Below are 24,200 nucleotides of genomic sequence, written 5' to 3'. Positions count from 1 at the left end.
GCAAGGATGCAGCGAATGGTTCTGAATGGTAAGGGAGAAGCTTATTTCTAAAGCCCTCCCATAGGTTGAGCACTACAGCTAAGTTAATCGCCACGATTCTGCAGTTTCAAACTGTCCTTCTTTATGTTCTCCACTGGCAAGAAACATCTTTCTGCCAGTTTTGTGCTTTTAAAAAGTTTTCTGTTTTTCAACATTATTTTTGTCCAGGCTGCTCAGTGGGTAGCACTGTTTCCTTGCAGCAGCAAGAAGTTTTTGGCTTTGATTCCCGGCCCAGGGTCTTTCTGCATGGATTTCACATGTTCCCTGAGCATGTGTGGGTTCTCTCTGGGTACTCCAGCTTCCTACCAAACAAAGAATGAATCTTGTCTGCCCAAGAATTATTATTGGAGGATTTTTTGTTCTTTTAGATCATAAATACTTGTAATAAAAAGATACTAATAGCGCTATCATCCCTATGGGATTTTTAAGATCAGACTAGGATAATGATATCTAATAGCTGTCGTGTAGTTCATGGTAGATAGCTGTGATTTATTAAAATAATAACTATAGCTTCAGTATACAATTATATTTAAAGGGATTCTGTCATGTTAAACACAAGTAGAGTTTGATTTTACTTGTGTTTCTAACTGAGGGACTTTTGTTGCCTGCTTAAGCTCAGTATCTCTAATTTAGATGTAATGTTCAGAAATTTTCATACAACGACAAACGTTTAGTTATTGCCAAGTATTGACTGGATGTTTTTTTAGTGCCTGGACTGTTTGTTTCATTCTGTCATTTTTAAGCTCTCCTTTTATTTCAGCTAAGCTAATCGTTACCTTTTGATTGATATAATCTCTCAGGCTCAGTAAATTTTAAGCTATGCATTCATTTGTTCAAATATAAAAAGGTCTAATTTGTGTTGAACACAGAGTCTGGGTTGTTAGACATCTTTGGAACAGATGCACATCTACCCCACTGTACAAAATTGTTTTCAGAGCCATGGTTTAAAAGGCTTCTCTCAGCATGATTACTTGCTTTTGCAGCGCTATAGCCAGCCTCTTCATCTCGCTGCTTCCATTTATTTTGCAGCAGCCGAAATCAACCTGCAGCTCATCCTCTATAGAGTTCTTACATCCCTTATCTGAGTTTGCAATAGAACGTTGGTGGATTTTCTTGACAGAGCTTCTGTATAGGACTGGGGGGAAAAAAAAAAACGTAATGACAGGGAAGGTGATTTCCAGCAACATGTGTTGGAAATTTTTAAAGAAGATTTGATCTTTAAGTTGATATCTGTAGACTTTAAATAATACTTTTTTTGGGGTTTTTTTTTTTTTTACATAACGCTGCTCTCTCATTAAAAAAAGGCCCCTTTTTCACAGTGTGAGGGCCGGAGTGTTCCTCTTGCTCAGTTTTTATCTTCTTATGTGATATTTCTCCCTTTTCAGCTATGTGGACACTTTTGTTGTTCGACAGAGCTATTGCATTTCATTTCATTCAGCGCCCTAAGCTATGGTCTCCATAGACACATTTGTCGTTGCAGCATGCTGCCTCTGGAGCGTCACGTTGCTGGTGTTAGATCTGCTGCTGGTTGTCAGGTCCATGCTGTCTGTTGTCGTGTGTCCCTGTTTTCTTTTTATCTGTTTAATGGTTTTGTATTGTTCATTGTGCCTGTGTTTCTGTTTGCACCTTTTTTCCATTGTGTTCCTGAGATTTTCTTTGTGTCTGCAGACATGTGAGTCTGAATTAACCCATCTGCATCTTTATCTCTTTGTGTCAGATTGGAGGGGTGTGTTTTTGTGAACACGCCTGTGTGCGTGTCCTTATGTTTTATGTGTCCCTGATTTTACATTCGTAAATCTGTGAGTCGGCATGTGGGTTTTCCCTTCGTCTGAGTGCTTTGTATCGGTTTAAAGTCGGAGCAGTTTTATAGACTATATCTGAATCTACATGTGCTACTTTCAGCGACAAACAGATCCCGCCAGACTTTATTAACCAAATTTACGACAAGCTCTGCTGCTGAGTTTGGGTAAAGACAGGAGATTAAGATGTGAACTAATGCACACAGAAACACACTCTCACAGGCATGAGTCACAAAGTTGGAGGTGGTTTTGGAAAAGAGAGTTGTGTAAATGGGGGTGGGCTATGTTAGATATACAGGGATATGTGTTTTATTATTGAAACAAATTCAATTCAATTCCTCAGATTTTCTGTCCTACACTGTGCGTCACACCACCTGCTGATTCAAAGTAGGGAAAAAACACAAAGACGCATAATTTTGTAGATTGTAATTTTCCCAATTGCTATTTTTGTTATGCACGGGCGAAAATATTTATACGTTTTCATTTTTTCATGATTTAAAACAAAGTCCAATGTGTTGAAATGTCCAATGTGTTGAAAGTGTATCTAATACACCAATGCAAAGTAGCACATAACTGAAAAAAAATCAAGTACTTTGATCTTATTTATAGTTGGAAACAAACCTAGCAAGCCACCTTGAACACAACACCCTTTTTAAAACGTGGTTATCGAAGTATATTTCTGTGAGGATGCTTTCTACTTGCCAGGCAATGCTGGATAAAATCCTCTTAGAGGCTGTTTAAGCTTAAAGCTGAAGTTAACCTTCCAGAAGAATGAGGACCCTTTTCATGCAATGACTTACCGGTACATTGCAAAGAGTTAAGATCCATTTCATGTGTATGAATGTTCAAAAATCCAGACCTAATTCCTACTGATAAACCGCAATACTTCAGAATCGTTGGTCGCAGAGAATCTATTCTATCTGACGGAGAGTAAATTACTTTGAAAAGAAGCATTATGAGATATTACCTCATAAAGCACGAGCAAAACATTCAGTATCCACATGTGGAAAGATGAAAAGAGATGCTTGAAGCTGTGAAAGGTGGCTTTCAACTTGAAATAATTAATTTCCTCAACAAATTAGGGCAATAAATAAGGCATTTTTTTTGCATCCTGAGATGCTCCTTTACAATTTGTATCCTTGTCCAGCAAAACAAAGTTAAAGGAGAAGTTCAGTTTTTTACACTTTAAGCCCATTTTCTGTAGTGTCCAGGATGAAATCGAATGATCGACACCAAAAGTTTGACAATTGCTCCTGTCTCTGCTTTTTGGCTCATTTAGAATCCACCCCTGGCTGCTTCATAATGGCTGCCATAGTGCATGTCCGATAATGTCCTTAAAACAACCTTAAACGTTCTTTTTTTTAAATATGCTACTCACCGTGTCGTCAGCGCTGTTCAATGACGTTCCAAAAAAGGTTTCGTGAAGAAAAACCGTTCCTGTCTTGTTTTATTTAGCATTTTGTAAATCCCATTGAGTTCTGTAGGAATAGTCAATATCCCTCCGCCACCGGAAACGGAAATGGGGCCTGTTTACACAGTTGTAGTCTTTTCGCTTCACTCTGTGTACTCCGACGTCGAGAATCAAGAATCCACCTTTCGTATTCCATTTTCAGAGTTTTTTAAAGTGTTTAACAGAGACGTTAGCACCTCCACGTCGGAGTACACAGAGTGAAGCGAAAAGACTACACTGTGTAAACAGGCCCCATTTCCGTTTCCGGTGGCAGGGGAATATTGACTATTCCAACAGAACTCAATGGGATTTACAAAATGCTAAATAAAACACTACAGGAACGTTTTTTCTTTACGAAACTTTTTTTGGAACGTCATTGAACAGCGCTGACGACACGGTGAGTAGCATATTTTAAAAAAAGAACGTTTAAGGTTGTTTTAAGGACATTATCGGACATGCACTATGGCAGCCATTATGAAGCAGCCAGGGGTTGATTCTAAATGAGCCAAAAAGCAGAGACAGGAGCAATTGTCAAACTTTTGGTGTCGATCATTCGATTTCATCCTGGACACTACAGAAAATGGGCTTAAAGTGTAAAAAACCGAACTTCTCCTTTAAGGCTGATTTATACTTCGAAACCAGTTGGTCTGCGTGTGTGTTACAGTAAACCCATAGACGTCCCCCCTCCTAGCAGACACTCTGCTCCACCTCTCTCAAATTGTAGGTGACCGCAGACAGGAGGCCTTTGATTTGTCATATCTACAACTGCTCTACACTATGCGTATTTACTGTTTACCTTACCGGCTTGTTTTGTTTATATGACCGCCATTGTGGAAAACGACTCGAGAAGATGAACCAGCTAGAAGAGCGAGATGCGTGAGAAAGCTGGGATCCTTTTTCCACCTGAATCCTCGCTCTTTTTCACCCTCATGTCCCTCCGTTGTCGAACAAACTTGTCCCCACTTCCTCACCGCCTCGGCTGTATCTAGACCCACAGCTAGTTCGTGATTTTCCTCTTTTGTGTTGTGGCGAGGAATACACATAGCGCAGACAACGCTACAATATTGAGCATAAATAAAAAATGTCTGCGTCATACCTGAGACACACTGCTACTGGGAGTATAACCAGCCCTTTAGACTTAATTTTCTCTTTTTCTGGAGGAGTGTCGAAGTGGGGATTTGAAACATCACACATGCTGGTCAGCACAACATAGATCGATCAACCTTTTTCCTTGTTCTTCACTCATTATGCAAAACTAACCTTCCCATCACCCAGCTTCAGCTTAACATTTTTGCAGTCACAAACAAGAGTGCCAACAGTCCTCTGATGTTGGCAAGAGAGCAAAGATGTGTGAATCCCAAAGTGTTGAATTATACCTTCAAAGAAAAGTGAGTCATCAGTCACGGATACATGCAGCGCAGGAGAACTAAATAGACTGGAAAAGTGCGAAACTAGAACTCTGTGACAGGGAGGAGGAAAAGGTAGAGATGGGAAAGGAGGCTGAAGTGAAACAAAGAATGGAGAAAACTTGAACCGAGAGAAATGAGGAAAGCATCTGAGATGATGAAAAAGGCTGAGCGAGGAGCGATGTAGAAAAAAAGGATGGCAAAGAGGATTTCATTATTTTCTTCTCCTTCTCCAACTTCTGCTCGGTGACCACAGACCCCCTCTTTACTTCATATGTTGTCAGCCTTTATTAGATTTCGACGTCGCTCTGTCAGCCTCCTCCAAACCTTTCCTGCCAACCAGACGCCAAACCTCTTATGTTTTTCTGTTGTAGCAAAAAAAATCCCATGCTTCTTCATTCCCATTTCAACTTAAAGAGACCACACATGACTCTTTTTAATCTTTGTTAAACTTTTATTAAGGTTTCCAGTTAAAATTAAACTTTTGATTCAAATATGTATGTTAATATCGCCAGCTTGCCCCTCAGCTGCTGTTAGATATTTACCTTCTGCTGTTTAAAGTTTAGAGATGGTAATCAGTGCTTTCCTGTCAATGTCTCCACTTGTGTCCTAATTTTTCCTGCAAGGCGATGATAGAAAAGAAAAACAGACATGCTTTGAGTGTGGCGCATCCTTTTTATACATACCAATTTGTATTAGCATGCTGCCAGTCTGTCTATAAAGTCAGCCCACTGCTGTGTTGTCTCTTTTTTCAGTACAGCTGTGGTTTCCATTTACCAGAGTGAAGACATTTTTCCATCCTAAAACTGACTGCTGTGCTTTTGATTTGCGCTGACAGCGCCACGTTAGCGACCAATGAGCTTTGCATTTATTTGCAGGCAGGTTTGCTTATGTTGATGCTTCTAAACGTTCTGCAATTTGTGACACTCGATGGCAGGTTGAAAAAGCTCCCCGGTGACAAAGCTCTATGTGATGAGAATAAATTACATGTTTTTAGAGGCTGATCATCGTGATTTGGTTTACATAAAATTAGGCAGAACATGTTGTGATCTTGTTTATTCAGTGCAGTGAAAAGTATTTGCCTCCTCACCTTTTTCTTCTGTTTATCACGCTTACACGTTTTTTGAAAAGCGCACAAAGTAGAAATGTCAGATAAAAATAACCGGGATATAAAAAACAGTTTTCAAATGTTTCATTTCTTATGGGGGAAAAAAATCCATGTGAAAATGTGCAAAATCTAGTTACTCTTTGTGCTGCTCTGGGTAGCAACATATTCTCTTTAACATCTTTTTTTTCTGACAGAGAGTCTATTGCATCAGATTTTGGGAGAAATTTGGCCTACTTTTTTGCTGAATTGTTTCAATTTCACCACATTTTCAAACATAAAAAAAAACATATCTAAAGTGAACTCACATCACCTCAATCAGATCTCCAACTGCAAACTTTTTCTCTAAAACCCACTTTTTTCAACAAGGTGGGACCCAAAAGCAGAGATGAGTTCTTGTAGATTTAAAACTGAGTTAAACATCCAAAATACAAAAATGCTGAGAAACCAAAAACTAGCAAACATCAGGGAAAACTCACTAAAGAAGCAGAGATGAGGAAGCAACCAACAGTCAACAAGGAACCAGCAAACAGTGATTGAACATGAGGTGTATAAATGGGAGAATGAAAGACCGTGCTAATCAGCAGATATGGAGCAGGTGTGGATGGGAGAGACTAGAAGGGAAAAGGAGACAGGCACAAGGGGGCAACAGAGAGCAACCAAAGATTATTCAAAATACATAAAATGGAAAATAAACCAAAGATCAACAAAACAGAATAACTGATAACAAAAAACCAAAAACTCAGAGTCCCAAAAGGGGAGAACCATAACAACTTTCTCATAATTCTGAGTTGCCGGTGTGCTTTAAGCGAAGGTCTTGTGGAGGTGGCCTAGTTTCTGCTAAAGAGCTATATGTAAGACTAAGTTCTGGTCCTGATGCAGCAAATCAGCACCAGACCACCATACTCCCAACAACCATGTTTGAGTGTAGTGGCAATTTTCTTTTACAAATTGTTGTTACATATTTTACTAGATGGAACAACCTTAACTAAGAAAAGTAAGCAGACCCTTAGATGTTATTCTGAGTTATTTTGACAACTACTGAATGAATCATTGATTTAAACCTTATATCCCAGTGCAGGGATGGTAAACCACTGGTCGACATTTCTCTCTAGCTGTCATATGTGGACACACTGTATATGCGGTGTATATCCCATGCACATTTTTCTTCCTTTGGCACATTCTTCTCCTTTGACTATTTGAGCTGATGTAACGAGTACATTTCTTCACTGTGAGATCAATAAAGTAAATCAATCAATCTCTGTTTGGCTTATTTCAACAAGGTTCGGTCACTTTGGGATAGAGGTACAACATACATAACACGGCTGATATAGTGTGTGTTTTTTGCCATTGCGTCAACATATACGTGCATTCAGCAACACTTGTGCATTCATAACTTGAAATCATGTGGTTAGGCACATGCATAACCACTTCCTCCATTTGCTATCCATTTGTAATGCTTTGTTTGATTCATTCATAAATGTCTCTTTTAGTTTCATTTTAGACTTGTTTAACACTAGTTATCATTGTGCGATTTCTATCATGTTAAAGAAGGAAGAAAATGCTATATCTGAGTAAAGAAAAATCAGCAGCACATATCGAAAATAGGTTAGACTGATGTCAAAATAATCGTCATCGACCTCAAACTGGATCAGTTAATCCCAAGTTTTGATAAGATTTTTCCCATTTTTGATAATCTAATATCTAGAACTTAAAACATAGGGATGTCCATATCAGATATTGATATCAGAAATCACTTCAATATCCACCAGAAAAACTAATACCAGAATATGTCGGTGTTCATCTAAACTATAGCATGCTGATACAAACACTTCTGTTTAAATCTTTGTAAGCCAATGGTTAATAGAAATTGTCCCATATTTATTGTTACTTAATATTGTTCTTTGTCTCAGTAATGTCAGTTAATCAAGCTTTTTCTTGCATTCTACTCTACAAAAGAAGTTAGGAAAGTATGTATGATTTGTGTTGATATCGTTTTGCGTCAATATCGGCATTGGTCAATCCTCAAAGCTGCTATAGGGGAATCATATCATGAACGAAAATGTTGTATCAGGACACTCTAATAAGAAGCCATGACTGAAACAATATGAGGGACCGTTTAACTTTTGCACAGCAGCTTTTTTCTTTTATCGTCTTCTTTTATTAAAGGCATCAGTCTATAAAAGAATGCTTCCAAACATGCTTGCAGGAGCAGCAAACCCAACACAAAAACAAATTTAGGTTCTGTTGATGTTGTTAGCCATTATGTGATGATGAAAAGTCAGCTACTGCCAGCTCTAAACAGAATCAAATGAATCCCACTGTTCTTTTCTCAGATTATCTGGCAAAAGCTTTGACAATCTGCAGCCTCCCACCAAAGATGCTGGTCTCTCTCTGTTCCCTAATCCAACTTGAAATAGAAGCTTTAGCCTGACAACACTATAACCAAATTGTTCTCCCCGCATCGAGCAGCCAGCAACTGCATTTAGCTGGTAACAATACACTCTGATGCTGTTTCTTACTGTCTATTACTGCAGCATTGATTTCAGTTTGGATCCAATTGGAAATGGACAAATGTAAGTGAAGCGAAGGTTTAAGTGGTGAGTTTTATTCCAGTCTCCCTGTGGCCCTTAACAGTTGAAAGCACACTGAGCAGTTGGCTTCAGGCTCAACAGGGTCTCATGATGATCATGATGAAACCTGCATTGGTCACAGTTGTTTACTGCTTTGGAAAGGGGAATCACTGCCTTGTGACATGCCTGGATTTATTTATTTATAGATACTATATATATTTCAGAGTTCTTCGCAGTTTTGCTCATATATAAAATAAAGTGTGTTGAAAGTTGGCAGCCAGTTGTTGTGTTTGCACATGGTCAAACTTTTGAAAACGATAATTTGTCCTCATTTTTTTAACATTTAACATAAAGCTTTAATTGCAATTTTATGTAATAAACAAACACAAAATAATATGTAATGATAAAAAGTACAGGGAAAAGAATGCTCTAAAACTCCAAAAAAATGAAATGCACATCACGGCAGCGCCACAGGACTAGAGCATGTGATCTATGTACTGAGGCTTTAGTCGTTGATGTGGCTGTCACAGGTGTGAGTCCCGCCCCGGTACACTATGCAATTCCCTTGTTTACTGAATCGCATTTCCTGTAGATTTCTTTCAAAAATAATAAAAATAAACTCTACTAGTTCCTAAAAATCTTGCCTTAGAAAGACATATTCGATTTTAAACAGACTTGGAGGAAGAGATTGACCAGTAAAGGTTCTTTAATACCAGTTTTGATTTAGTAAGTCTAAGCTAGTGGCTCCCAAACCTTTTTTGCAGCCACCCGGGCTGCAAGGTGCACAATTTAGCTTTAGTGGCATCTGCCATAAATTTAGCAGTAACCTTACTCTATTATTACTTTTTATTAAGCTTAAAGGAATAGTACACCCAAAACATGATTAGCCTTCATTTTCTACTCACCCCCGTGCTGAACAACACTCTGGAGTACTTTTTTGATATCTCTCTGCCGGCTTCCGTAGAATCGTGAGCGCGCATGGGGGCGCTATTAGGAAATCCTATACACTACTGTTTATGCTCTAAAACGTTCTAAATGACTTCGTTTCGAGTAAATTCTGGATGCTACCCACTCAGAACACTTGGATTACATTGGACGAGCAGTATGGAGGAATATTGACACGTTTTTGTGGACTTTTATGGACCTTTCTGCCTCGGGCGCCATGGACCTCCATTATTTGAATGTCAGCAGACAGCAAGAAGCCTCCCAGATCTCCAGATGCATTTGAGATATCAAAAAAGTACTCCAGAGTGTTGTTCAGCATGGGGGTGAGTAGAAAATGAAGGCTAATCATGTTTTGGGTGTACTATTCCTTTAAGAACCCAAGATGATTCAGAACATTTAAAATTGTCCCTACTTCCTGAACTTAAGGCTGCTCCTTTATTTCCTGTCTTTTGTTACTGGATACACTGATCAATCCAGGTCTTTTTGACCATTGCTGTCATGGTTATTACGGTCAGACCCACCTGGATTAATCTGATCATCCATTAGAGAAAGACAGGAAACCAAGGAGCTGCCTTGATATCACGACCGAGTGGAGATGTGCATAGAGCCTGCATTCTAAAACACAACACAAAACAACATAGCATTTTTATTTTATACTCTGAATCTCTCAGTAGATCCATTTAGTTGTAACAGAAACCCTTCTCATGGTGTTACAGTGCGAGCCAAACCCATTTCCAAATAGTCAGCTAATGAGGTCCCATTTAGTTAGCTCTATTACCTTGGCAACTAATCTCTATTTTTTTTTTTTCCAAGTTAATATTTTTTTTTTATTCATGGTAAAATGAAATTAATGATTTCCAGTTGAAAAACACAACATTTTAATTTAACCAAAGACATGGACTTTTCACCACTTTTAGTGTGGAATTACACGGGATCCCCCCCTAGGGGGCGTGTCCCCCACTTTGGGAAACACTGGTCTTATCAATCCCCAATATGTTCTGTTGAGTTTTTAGGCAGATTCTTTAAGCCAATATTATATTTTCTTATCTTCTCCAGTTACATTTTAATAATGACATGACAGTAGCAAATGTCATACAAGTCTCAATTTAAACAAAAAGAAATATTATACAACAAATTAGACAAATATTAATAATGGAGGGGGTGACAATGTGTGTGCTTCACCTGATCCCGAGGCATAGCAGCTGGATGTACGAATGAATCGTCCAAGATGCAGATATAGGCCGATGTAACAAAAGAAAAAAACACTGATATCAACCAAATATGTCAGTCTTCAGATGTACGGATCTATCACTAGTTTGAGGTTCACTTCCCTCCAGGAAACAACTGTCTTTCCTCCAAAAAGTTACATATAACTTAACCCCCATAAAATACATTGTGGTCTGTGGTTATAAAATATCAAAATGTTTAGGCAGCATGGATACCTTTGCAAGGCACTGTCTGTGCAGTGCCTCCTTTTCCATGCATTCACAATGATCTGAACTAGGAAAAAAATTCCTCCGAGGTGAAAAAAGAAATGACTTCTTAACCAAGTGTTACATTCGGCCTAACTGAAGCGAATGGTGAATTTCACCAGCTGTTCCACATTTGCAGAGCACAACGATCTGCAGAGGCTGCAATATGTCACATGCTCCATTCCTCATCTCCCTCAGCTCCCTGGTTTGACCTGTGATGTGCTTTTTGTCACAGTGTCCTGCTCACTATAAATTACCTCTTTGCATGCGACGCATTAAGAAAGTGTTTCCATCCCCCGCTTTTCTTTTTTATTTATTGCTCAATTACACAACGTAGGAGTGATGAACACCAAGTTCATAAAGCCTTCATTTGTTTGTTTTTCTAGAGCTTTGCCGTTGTAAACACACTGCGTTATGTAAGTCGCTCCTGTGAAAGATCCTCTGCAACAAGCAGCATCATGGGAAGCACTGCGTCTTCTGCTTGGCAGCCACAACAGCAGTTTGTCTGAAGTAAGTAGAAATAAGATGCATCTTCTTTGGCATGGCTGTGACACTCGGATGATGAAGACGTGAATGGAGAAGAATGCCACCTTTAGAGACTCCCTGGCATTCTGGCAAGGAAGCATCCACACAAGCCCTTTATTGATTTCAAAGGAACACTGTGTTGATGTGTTGTAGGGCACATGACACAGAAGCTTCCAGCAAAGGAAAAGTTTTTAGAAAGATGGAAAACCCTTAAAATAAAGCAAAGTAACAGCTTCTCATTGGAGACCTCATCTGAGCTGGAAGTTTTTTGCTTTGGCACAGATTATTTAAATATAAACAGCGTTCAGCTTGGTTCATGTTTGATTCAATGCAGGAACAACATTTATTTCAAAATAACTAAATGTGAAAAAGTCACTTGAATTTACTGACTTTCAAAGTATGTCAGTGATTCTAACTTTCCAGAGATAATATTAACTTTCTGATCTTTTTTTTAAGGTTACATAAACTCCAGATTATGAACAAGCACAACAGATTCCACTCCGGCATTATTCATTATGGAAAGATGGAGCCAAAATAGGGAAGCAGTTAAGGTTGCTGTGAGCAGAAATTTTACTTTTGCTATAAAAACAGGAGGCTTTGTATATAAGGACTAAAATAAAAGTAAACAAGCTTTCTGACCCTAACCATCTGGAGTAGACAGCTAAACAAAAACTGTGAAAACTAAACGCAGTAACACAGCAGCTTGTTGAACCACCTTTAGCTGTAATAACCTCAAACAGCTTTTTTTTCCTAATGACTTTCACTGCATGCTTCATATTTTGCATGACCCGTTTTTAGGTTTTCTGCAGCTGGCCTTATATTTGACTTTGTGAGCATTTGGGTGCATTATTGAAAAAAAATAAAAATACATCTCTACTTCATTCTCATCTGTCCAATGCACCTTTAGATTAACTTACCTCCAAAAACAGGTAATTGTTTCTTCTTGTAAATAATGTTTTGTGTTGAGGAATGATTGACTCTAATTGTTTAGAAGTGGTTAGCAGCAGATGCCTTATAAACCCTTCCCAGACTGATGGATGGTAACAGTTTCAATAAGGTCAATGCTGTGGAGTTTCATCATTGGCATCATGTCCCATTCAAACAGCTCTTCGTGACTTGAAATAAGCAGATTGTAAGAACTATTGATGTCATAGAGGTTGTCACACTTCTGATGATGATCAGCTAATGAAGAGCCTGATTTAGAAACACCAAACTGTTACCTTACCTATTAGGAGGCTCACAGCTTCACTTTTCAAACTCATCTTGTTCCCCAAAATAAATTGAATGTATGTCATTTCAAATCCTAGTATTTTATTTCCTTCATACTGTGCTAAAAGCTCCAGATACCAACCTGCATGCTCTGCCTTTTTATTATCAGTATTATAGTATCAGCTGTTAGGGTTTTGAAAAACTGTATATCCTTTGTTATATTTTTCACCCATGGAGGTCGACATTTTTTCACCTGCACAACGCATGCTGGGCTAATAACACGGTTTGGTCTTACTGGACTGGAAGCTGCAGAGTAAACACAGGAAGGCTAACGCCATTGTGGTCTTTTTAGGCAATGCGGTACTGAGCGCTGCTTCTATGTGATGACCTGTTATACGTGAAATAAAGAAACAAACTAAAATGATCGCCTTGTGATCTACTTTTTATTATATTAGCTAGAGCAAAGCTTTCCATCTTTGTTAGCATCTGTTTGCAGCAGCCGTACAAACAACAGCTTCTTCTGCCAACTCTCTTTCTCCATTTTGCCTTTCTCATTTTTATTACCTGTTATTTCTACGTTGTCATCACTTTCATCCTGCTCCAGTTCAAACTGAAAATGTTTAATGTTACTGATTTCTGTTTTGGTTGGATGGAGCACTACAGGGCTTTGCATATATCCCTTACCCAAAATGCATTGCTGCATTTGCAACATTGCAACTTCTGTGCAACCATAGATGTGATTGTTTGGGAGGGCATGGGGACGACATGTCCCCTGCACTTTTTTTTGGTCCGCTGAATGTTTTACTGTCCAAAAACAATTTTACACTACAGTACGCAGACATTCGTCGAGCACTAGGACCAAGTGGAAAACTGTAGGTCAAACTGAAGCCGCGTCCCTGAGTGTAGACCGCCTAAAAGCTCCTGATTGGCCAACCACCTTTTCTTGTGTGTTTTGCATTCACCGATGTAACTTCTGAGAAGCTCACTTTACAAACATCTGATGCGCCACTGATTTGTGTCTTTGATTGGATGGTCAAACACGCTGAAGTTCGATATATTAAAAAACAATTGCGCCACTTCTCAAATCAAAATTTCTTGAATGTGTGCAACAGAATTTTTTTTACAACCAAGCAGGTTACAGTATTTTTACTGTATTGTATTTACATTAAAAATAAACACTTCTTACATAGTCTATTGTTACAGCAAATCATTGATCTCTTTTATCATCTTCTGAAGGTAGAAGGTAGAACAGGTAGATGTCCTTTCCTTGCACCTTCAATGTTTTTGACCATTCATGTTTGGCCCCCGTTTATATCATGGAGTAAATCTAAAACATGTTGAAAGCAAATGATGTCCATTGTGACATAACAGGTGCAGGATTTTACCGGCTTTGTGTCAGCATCACAGCCTCAGCTTGGATACGCTGTAAAACTGTATTTAACGGTGCTACCTTAACATCACTTCAAACCTGTTAAAGGCTGTTTCTCTACATCATAAATGTCTGTGAAAATTGCAGTAGACCTTTCTTAATTGCCTCTCATCTTTTACGTGTATTCTGTTAGCAGCAAAATTGCCTCCTCTCTACGCAGGGAACTAAATGACTGCTTCCAGATCACAGATATTCACCCTTTTTTGCAGCTTTTAAACTTTTCTTTTTCTCCATTATTGGTTTTAAGCGGTGCAGAGTATGGCAAACATCATGCACAGGTACCGAGATGGAGCACAGACGGAAGCGTAAACGCATATTATTCTGCAGGCTTTGACGCAAGTTTTGCCTCTCTCATCCTGTGGCTCTCAGACACACGAACAGCCCACACCTGCCCTCCTCCCTGTAAGCAGTTCTCACATTAAACCATCCCTCTCCTCTCCTGTCAGTGGGAACAAATGAGCCGGAGCGTGTTTCCTACAGTGTGTCTGTGAGGACAGAATTTGTGCAAGAAGGCGGACTTCCTGTTTGCTTAGCCTTCCCATTTCTCCAAAGTCTTCCTAAGATTCACACCCAGACGTGAACAATCTCACACAAGTGCACGGCAGGCCTGGTGCGCACCGTTACCTTCTGACAGATCACTGACACTCCGTATCTGCAGTGTGGCTGTATGTATGTGTGTGTGTGTGTCTGAGAGGTTACAGAACCCCCCCACCAACCCCCCTACTGTGTCAGTCTGGCAGTTGCCATTTCTCAAGGAGCTGAAGAAGGGAGGGAGTGTGGTGTAAGGGTAGAGGGAGGGCGAAGGCCTTGATGTAAGTGTGTTTGTTGTCAGAGGGTTTATTAATAAAGATGACCTCAGTTCTCCACAGAGGCTGTGTGTGTGTGTGTGTGTGTCTGTGCATCTGTGGATTGTGTGTTTTCTTTCTTTGTCCTCTTCTGACTCCCAAATCTTTTTTAGAAATGTATTTGCATGAAAAAAAGAAGTACTTTAGATGATTCTCGTTCTTTTATTCCCGATTTCAGGCGGGTTGTTCTGCCATTACGTGGATTCATAACGCATCTTTGCTTTATTTGTATGAATACAGGTTAATTTCTGTGGGTGTTGTGTGTTTCTGTGAGTGGGATAATCCTTCTTGATATAATTCCTTTGTGTCTCAGCATCCGTGGATGTGATTATGTGCTTCATTATGTAGACCTAAACAGGTTGGGTCCTCCGCGTGCGTGAGCTCGGAGGTCAGCCAACCAATCGCCTGCTGTGCGCGTTGGAAGAACAGATGTGCTCACATGGAAGGAAACATGAGTCACTTCCTTAAACGGGTTTTCAGTCATCCCTCCTATGCAAGTTTGGTTAATGAGCAGAGGGCTGCTTCACAGAAATTAGGTTGCCTCAAGCCCCCTGGTGGTCTGTTAGTAAAGTAACACTTGCCTCTCAGTTTCTGTTAACAATGTGCAATGCCAGACCTGCAGAAGAGTGATCACTGTTTGGCTGAATGAGGTGCAGCTGATTCCCTACTTTGTAAAACCTGTCTAGTCACAGGACATAACTGTCCGTGCTCCTTCAGCGCGTTGCAGTTTACATGGACCGATCCAATCAAAGTGGAACCAATATTTTAACAGTTTCTTTCAGCTGAAATCTACACCCTGTCCTCTTAAGACCTTTTCAGGCATTGCTGCCAACTTTGAATGCAGCCAAGTCACCATCAAAAATCAATTACAGCTTGTGTTTTGCAATCCATAAAAGCATGGAGCTTCTTGTCTCTGGACAGCTGGAATTGAGCTGTGTTTTATTATTGCTGCATTGCATCAAATCAGCGTTATATTTTTACCTAAGTCTTTTTATCTTCAGTTTGTACAAGCGGTGATCCAGCAGTTTTTACAGAAAACACAGTAAAGTTCAATTCAATCATTATGGTAGCTGTTCAGTTGGATTTATTTTTTCGTGGAGCGAACATTAGATGCAGTTTGTTTGCTTAAAATGACACCCCCTTTATGAGTGCTTCTAATTCTGAATATCCTGATGGCTGGGTGAGTAACCCAAGCCATCTGGTGACTTGATTCAGCTAAATGATTGTTCCACCGTGTTGTGATGAGGCAGAAACATCAGTTTAGTAAAAAAAAAAACACTACATTATCTGAAAGAAGATTAGATATTGAAATTGTTTACAACTATTGAAGAATTGAAAATGGGAGGGAAATTATGCATGTTTTTTTTTATTATTATTAGAAGAAGGAGAAAAAGCAACATAATTAAAAAAAAAACTATAAGATATCCCCTTTATACCACAATCAGTATAGGACAATTAATGACCACTAAAACATGACATCATCTTGAATTAATTTTCTATAATCTTGGCCACGCCTGTGATCTTAATTCAGCAACCCTGGTCATAGTCAGGTAGTTGATGGCAAAATAAATGAAGATCTTTCAAAAACTCACATAATATTTTCTCATCCTGCAGTTACAGCCTCCTTTGGGTTGCCATCTGATAGGGTTGCAATAAAAAAAAAAAAACTAAAGTTCCTAAAATATAATATAAGACAAAATGAAAAGATATGAGAATGATGTCACATGACACTGTGAGATCATATATTATCTCTATCTTTGTACAATAATTCTAATATTTGATTTCATTGTAATGCTGATCATCCCTGGGTGCTGGTTTTATATTTACTGTAAATTCAGTCATTTACTGCAAATTTTCTTTTAAAAAAAAAAAGCCGTAGTCATTCTAAATGCTTGTAATTGTGGTAGCAGATGTAGGTGATCTAATTTGTTTAGCCATCAGGCTCCCCCTGGTATCTGTCTCTTAGGGTTAGGGCCACAGCCTAAGGGGAACAGCCACAAAGCAATGGGCCCCTAAGGGCCTGTCAGTTACCATGGTGGGAGACGGTGAGGTTCATTTTCCCTGCCGTCTGGCCCACCACACTGAGCTCTGAGGCCATTAGGAAGACGGTCACCGTGTTCCTTCAGAGAGACGAACAATACACAGAGCTCACACTGTTACTGATATCTAACGTGGTACATTCAGACACATTTAAACACTGATGTTATGATGCACATGTTCTCCAAAGAGGTACATTACAGAATCAGCTGAAATAGACATTCATTCATTCATTCATTCATTCATTCACAACTCATTAATTTAAGCAGATGAACGAGATGCTGCTTGTATCTATAAAAGTCTTTTATTACCCTCCATCAGTAATCCTCCACCTCTTTGCTTCTTTGCTATTTCAGCTGCAGCGCTGACCCTCAGCCAGCCGCATTTAGTCGGACAGACAGCAGGAGCGCAGTGTGTGGAAAGCTAATGAAACAGGATATCCCTGCCTCTGGTTATTATACAGGAGGAGAGGAAGAAAAATCACAGCCACTTTGACCTTGAATGAGTCTGTGAAATGACAGCCTTTGCTCACAACCGTTCCTTGTTTTTCTAGTTTACTTATTCACCGACAGGCGCTGGTCTTCTCTGGTGCCCACGCAGCAGCTAAAGTGACCCTCACTCCCTCATAATGGGCGAGGGCTTCCTTCAGGGAGATGTAAAGACACTGCACTTTGTCATCTTCAGACAGTGCATGCAATTACGCATATTGTTAGAAGCAACGCTGTGCAATTACTAGGAAGACAACTAACTTCATCCATTGTTAGTTTTTGGGTTTTTTGTTTTCCAGAAATACCAGGGTATGTCTGATAATAGGGACGATTTTCCTCAAATGATCTGAGAGGAGAGTGAACCTTGTAAAAGTGGTTCTCTGCACAATGAGAAACACACTTTGTCTGTGTTGGTGCTGCTGATGATACATGTCACTGTAGGACAAAACCTTTCTTTACGTCTCACAAGCTCATCCAATTCTCATTAAGGTTTTTAACAATTTTTTCTGTTGTTTTTTTTTTTAGAATTATTCAGTTTATGTAGAAAAAATTAAAGGTAACATATGTTGTTTTCCCTTAAAGTGGGGCGTTTGGTTAAGTATAAGCAGTCAATATCTTACAGGTAGTAGGTAACTCTCAAATTAACCCTCAATCTGATTTGGATAAAATCCGTACACTGGAATTGCTTTTAACACCGCCTTATATTTACATCAAATACACCTCTGACTGTATAACATGTCATTCAAGATTTACATGTTTCAGATAGAAGGTTATTGTCTGTTGCAGAAAATCTGAGTTATTCAATTCAATTTTCAATTCAGTTTATTTATATGGCGCCAAATTCACAACACATGTCATCTCAAGGCACTTTACAGTTCAACCAGATCATACAGTCAAATTGATACAAAGTTTTCTAAGGAAAACCAGTTGATTGCATCGACTCATTGACTCAAATACAATCCCTCACACTAAGCATGCTTGTCAGTTTAGAAAACGGAAGACATTTGTGTAAACACCCAAACCACCAGTTAGTGGAAGAAGATAGTTGTTGATGCAGAATGTATAAGTAATTTCCCTCTGGGATTATTAAAGTATTTCTGATTCTGATTATTTCATATTTCTGAGGAGTAATATGAAATGAAGGTAAAAACCAAGTGCACCCTTTATCATGTGTTGGACTAACTTTTACTGGATTCTTATATTTTAAGGTGTTAAAAACAATCCACACACCACATTATTCTCTATATTAGGTAGGATTCTTTAAACAAAGGTGAAGACAAAATCCCTGCAAAAGTAAGCATCATATGTGAAAAATATGCGCTATACACTGATTATGCAACTAATAATCAGTATCAGAAGACTCTCAGTCATCCAGGTCATAGTCATTCTAAAACAGTTCAAAAACAATCCACTGGACTTGGTTTCCAAGTTTGAAGACGTTTTCGCCCCAGGAATCTTTTATAATTCAAAATGTCAGGTATGAGTATTAACCCAACATGCTACCAGCAAGAGTCATACATACTTTTATTACGTATTTGTTGTGTGATGTATTAAAAAAGGCTTAGTGACAGACAACAATAGTCAACATAAAAAATACTTAATTAGAATCAGAATCAGAATCAGAATCGGGTTTATTGCCATTGTTAGTGAAGAGGTTCACAACTAGGAAATTTTTGTGGTACAGTCGTGCAACATGAAACATACATGAAATAGTAAATAGAATTATAAAAATCTCTAAAAACACTAGGGTATAAGGCATGCAAAAAATATACTAATATATACACTTAAGATAAAAATATGGATAAATATAAAAAGTAAAATGTACAAGATAGTGCAAATAGAGCAGTGTGCAATACAGCAGGGAACACAGTTTTTATACCCTACAACTTTATTTCTAGAGCACTTTGAAAATATTAAACATTAAAGCTGACCAAAGTGCTGCACAAAACGCAAGTTTTTAAAACATCAAGCAAAGGAGTTTGCCTGACAAGTTCGTTCCACAATTTAGGAGCCGGAAGTGTAAAAGCCTTTTCTTCTCTGGATTTATTGTGAGATTGTGGGAGTGATAGACAATACTAGAGTTGAGGGGGGATGGCATCCCCCTTCTTAAAAAATCTTAAAAATCATCCCCCTTCCTAAATGACCATCTCCCCCCATGCCATCCCGTATGATATTTTATGACAGAATGTTTAACATTTCCACTATATATTTACAGTAATGGGAATAATATTGAGCTTTCAACATTTAACGGGCTGTGGGCTTACGAGTAGCCTGAGCAAAATAAATAACATCAAAGAAGTGGCCTACCATGACTGATCCCAGTGAGACATTTATCCTCTGCATTTGTCCCTAACTATGTAGGGGCAGTGATAGCCATGCCAGTCCAGGGACTGACTGCAGGTCTACTGTAAGGTGCCTTGGTCAAATTCAATGACCGGCGTATCTGACATGTAACAACCAAACCATGCATATTGCTTTAGGTTAATAGACTATATTGATTAGGCTATTTATGCTTCCAAAAAAATAAAAATAAAAATTCCACCATCCCCCTTTTTTTTTTTTGTTTTTTTTTTTTTTTTACAACTAAACTACTGCTGTTAGAAGATCTAAGGACAAGTAAATGCATGTAGGGATGAAGCAGTTCAGATAACGAGGAAGAAGCCTATTTAAAGACTTAAAAGCAAATAAAATAATTCAAAAAGGATTTTAAACTGTACAAGAAGCTAAAACTGGTGTTTTGTGTTCACATGTATTTTTACCAGTTCAAAATGGTGCTCCAGTGTTTTTTCACCAGCTGTAGCTGAGTCAGAGTGGGCTCGCTGACACCAATTAAAAGAGAATTACAGCAGTCCATGCGGGAGGTGATAAAAGCATGAAACATGATTCCAAGATGGTGTCTAGACAAGAGGAGCTTAATCTTTGAAACGGGCTGTGTCCATCAGCATGTGATTTAGTTTATGTGATTTAGTTTAGTTGTAGTTTAGGCTCCAAATAATCTAACATCAATACTGGGTCAGGAGATATATTAAGGACAGTTGTGGAAACGTTTTAGGGGATTTCATGATAAACTCTTGGCTCTATGGGGTGGAGGAAGGTCCTGTGGAGCGCAGGTGGGTCACGCCATCATACAATCATTTCTCATTGTTGAATTTCAATAAGCAATGCCTCATTCCCAGCTTTCCCTTTCAACTTGTAATCTGAAAGGGTTGAAGTGTAGCAGTGGGAAAAGCTGCAATCCAGAAGCAAAAGTGGTCCAAGAACAACTCATGCATAGAAAAGTGCAGGTTTTATCAGAGGGCACCTCAGCAGGAGGGATTTGCTTGGCTTTGGTACTTTATGAGACAAATATTGGGACCGATCTCCCAACTGCCCAGAGCTATATTGTGTAAGAGGTCAAGTCTAGAGCCGGCACTTTACCATCTCATCCTCCTACTTATGGAAACCGATGTTTCTTTAAACAAACACGTGCATCCATGAAGAGAGGCACCTCTTGGCCCAGAGAATCGTTTCACACAGCTTTCCTCACAAACACACTTTTTATGATTCAAGAAAAGCAAACCCTCTGGCATCATACTTAGATTCCATCCCATTTCACTTTCATTTGGACCTAACACAAAGCAATCGAGTCTGTGCTGCGGGTGAATGTGAGAAATTTCTTCGTCTCCGTCTCTGCCTCCCTTCTTCAGTTTAGCTTGCGCACCAGGTGCTGCTCAGTATTTTGTGTCCACCGGGGCTCCTGAGGCTTCTGGCATAGCGAGAATAATAATCACAGCTCCTCCGCTGAAGCCAATATCAGATGCCAGAAGCAATGACGCAAGCTCTCCTCTTCACAGGAAGTGAGTGGCTGATAGTAAAAGAGTCCCACTCTACAGAAGAGAAAAAATTAATATCACAATCACTATCTGTCAACGCTGGCAGCTTTTGCTTTACTTATTCTACAGTACAGAGACAATGGGACTCAAAATCAGTCATTTGCACGTGCCAGAAACCCAGTGGATGGTTTCTGACTGACTGCGGTGCCAGAGGCTTTGAAAGCATCTGTGTTGTGGGCTGAGTTACAAAGTCTGAAGCTGGAGAAGCCAATCCTCTGCTTTGTTGCAGGTAATGTTGTTATTAAAGAGAATTAGGAGAAAGGTTTTGTTTTGTATTTATCTCCAAATGGTGTTGGACATGTTTATCATCTGACACATCATCTGCGGAGCCTACAGCGCTATAGCAGCTTAACAGTTTTCTTTTTCCTATTTTTCTTAGAAGTATTTTACCTTGGTTGTTTGTTTTTTCAGACTTCATTGTGATCTGTGATCAGTTTTTGCAGTGAAGTGCAATGAAAAAGCTTTTATGTTTAGGTTTATTTTGTTTTTTAAACTGTCAGATCATCCACTTTTTCTGAGATTATAGTTTTAAAGCGTGCATTTTTTGAAAAATATTTAGCTTATTAAGCATGTAAAAGTATAAAAACCAGTTTCCAAATTCATTCCACTTGACGATACATTAAGAGTTATTGGTTTAATTTCCCTATCCGCCCCCACCTGATCACTCTGAGCCCAGCGGAAACAAGATATTACCTGAAAAAGAAGCCATTTGACAACATGATGAAGGGTTAAGGTGTTAAAGAGCAGCACATCATGTTCTGATACTAAGGAATTCAAGAAAAGATCAAACACCTGCAGCTATAATTGCACTAAAAGGTGGTTCTCGAAATTATTTAGTCGGGGGGTGAAAAGAAATACATGGCACACTTTTTAGACTCTCATTTATAAACCATTTTAAAATCCAGCTATCATTCTCCTTCCCTTTCACAATTATGCATTACTCCGAGACGCTCTGTTACATCAAATCCCAACAACATTCAGTGCAGTTAGTCGGTGCAACATGACAAAATGTGGACGAGTGTGTCTGACTTTGAACAGGAATAGTAACACAGCAGACATGACATTTCTAATATAGAGCCAAGCAGAAAGAAGACAAATGTTGTGCTGCCTGCTGTTTATCAGTCGTGTCTAGTCTACAGTGAATAACAGATACTTCCTTCAGCTGACTATTGACAAGTCTCAGGAGGGATGTCAGTATGAATTGACTCTGTCATCCTGTCATGCTGATAATGGCCTCTGCAAATGAGGATCACCCTAACTTTAGCATGTAAATCATACTGCGTGAAAAATAAGCTGCACTTCCCGGCTGTGCCGTATACGGTTAAATCACCCTGGGGGATATATCCATTTAAAGTCCAGCTTTGAGGGCTCAGTATTTCTCATCTCTGGGTTTTAATTTGCTTTGTGGAGGTTGCTGGCAGTGGGTTGACCTCGACCAGATGTTCACCAAGATGGAACGTGTTCGCCTTCTACTGTTTGTTTTTTATTTATTTGTCAGAGCCTGGAAGGTTGCTTGCCTCTAAATGAGACTGGCAGGCGTTTTGCTGGACTTTATTGCCACATGCCTCTTCCAATTGTGCCTCTGATTAGAGCCGCCACCGCCCTGCTCGCAAACATTCACGCTAAAAGTGTTACCAGGCTGGCACACGCTCAAAGGCCCGGTCTTTGCATGAGATTAGCATCCCCATTGCGTTGCCTTGTGCGGCGATCAAACGGAGCCCACCGTCGGGGGGGCCTCTTGTCTTTTCTGATTGGAGGAAGTGGCAGATCCAGCATCACTCCACTTTTCATGCTTCTCATCAGGGTGCAGTCAGTGTGGACAATGTCAAATTTGCTGTAAGGCAATTAAAGGCCCGGGCTGCGACAATCGGGCTTGATAGAGAGGCCTGCAAACAAAACAAAGATTCAGGTGGGAGCTATGTGGATATGCAACACATTCACTCTCAATTTACAGTATTTGTTTACAATGAGTATGCAGGTGATTAGCTTAGAATGTGCCGCTTTAAACAGTTAGTCATTGCTGATTCACAAGCGGCTGGCTGGTGTCCACGCAGCCACTCAGTGGGCTGCCTGTCAAACATTCAGGCAGCCAACAGCTGGAGGTGTGTGTGAAGGTGTCCTGCTTTTTAACCAGGCCCTTCTGCTGCTCATCCCCCTCCCTCCCTCTATTTGTGCCTTCTTTCCCCACATGCATAATAATGAGCATTTTTATGGGTTAGTGGAGGTTTGCAGAGCAGTTTGGATGCTGATCTGTGCTGAATAAAACTAATGGAAAGCTGAGGTTTGGCTGACTTACTTATTTAGGAAAAATTCATCAAAGGCTGCCAGAAAGCTGATGCTTGTGTCTGAGTTCAACCAGCTCAGTAGGTAACTTAACCACCGACAGCGGCTTCATATTTCATTTTGGACACATTTTTCTCCCCCTCTTAAGTATTTTCTTGTTTCTTCTGTTCGTACAGATTCAGCTGACACTCTGTTGGTGGACTCCCGAGAGGAAAGATTCATCGTAGGGGTTAAACGTTCCACCAGGAACAGCCAACAGTTACACGTGTCCTCATATGGAGACTTACTCAAAAGCACGAGGTTCCACACTAAGTTGAAAATTTGCTTTCCAGAGCATGACCTAACTGTATTTTGAAGGACCTGCTGTCAAAGAGAGTTTTAGACTTTTGCGTAACAGCCATCAGGAGCGGGGTTTATCTAGGGCTTTGATGTACTCCTACTTTAGCGAAGCATGTCAAAAGCACAGAGAGATCTTCACTGGCCAGTGAAAACCAGAAAGGATTAAATTAACCTTCATAGATGGAGAAGATTTTTTTTTACTCCACAAATTATATTAAATGGAGTTTTGAAAAGGCTCACAGGGTTGCATAAAAGGATCCAATTCAAAGCTTAAAAAAAAGATTTGTCTTAAATTGTAAAATAAAAAAAAAATCATAACTTGCATTCAAGAGGTGTTTAAGCTTTTTATTCACATCTCTGTTTTTAGGTCAGGTTCAAGGTTTT

The 24,200-nt window shown here is 39.4% G+C and overlaps 1 protein-coding gene across 4 annotated transcripts in view; it reads left to right on the top strand.

Annotated features, from left to right (window-relative positions):
• sema4c (sema domain, immunoglobulin domain (Ig), transmembrane domain (TM) and short cytoplasmic domain, (semaphorin) 4C) overlaps window positions 1-24,200 on the top strand; it is a 147,951-nt gene that overhangs the window by 21,713 nt on the left and 102,038 nt on the right. Inside the window, exon 2 of one of the 4 annotated variants that reach the window (XM_038297052.1) lies at window positions 11,176-11,299. The exons of the other annotated variants lie outside the window; for them this stretch is intronic. The gene's annotated coding sequence lies outside the window, so the exon portion shown is untranslated. The remainder of the gene's footprint in view (window positions 1-11,175; window positions 11,300-24,200) is intronic. 4 annotated transcript variants of the gene reach the window in all.

Source organism: Cyprinodon tularosa, unplaced genomic scaffold (genome assembly GCF_016077235.1).
Source record: "Cyprinodon tularosa strain WSP-4 unplaced genomic scaffold, ASM1607723v1 ctg380, whole genome shotgun sequence".
Lineage (NCBI taxonomy): Eukaryota > Metazoa > Chordata > Actinopteri > Cyprinodontiformes > Cyprinodontidae > Cyprinodon > Cyprinodon tularosa.
This window is presented reverse-complemented; position numbering and strand designations above follow the sequence as displayed.